The sequence below is a fragment of the Penaeus monodon genome, chromosome 15 (assembly GCF_015228065.2).
Source record: "Penaeus monodon isolate SGIC_2016 chromosome 15, NSTDA_Pmon_1, whole genome shotgun sequence".
Taxonomy (NCBI): domain Eukaryota; kingdom Metazoa; phylum Arthropoda; class Malacostraca; order Decapoda; family Penaeidae; genus Penaeus; species Penaeus monodon.
In genome coordinates, this window is record NC_051400.1 from 7409020 (window position 1) to 7409266 (window position 247).

General features: G+C 30.4%; 1 protein-coding gene across 1 annotated transcript in view; it reads left to right on the top strand.

Annotated features, from left to right (window-relative positions):
- The window catches only part of LOC119582198, a 9050-nt gene that overhangs the window by 5356 nt on the left and 3447 nt on the right, over nucleotides 1-247 (top strand). The gene's annotated exons all lie outside the window — the stretch shown is intronic.

Here is a 247-nt window from a genome sequence, read left to right on the forward strand (position 1 = left end):
ACTTAATAAAATTGTTTATCAATTTCCAACTGTCATTTTTGCATCATTTTCATCTTTACTTTCTTGATTTCCGTCCGTGTCTCGAGACTTCATTTAGATTCTTGGAATCCAGAGGAGAGAAAAAGAAATGCTCACATGTTGGCAATTTCAAACTGGCAATTTATTTCTTGAATTTTTTTCCGAAATATATTTCATATCACTTTTTTGCTGCCAGTAGATTTCTGTTTGGTAAAATAATATTGGATTT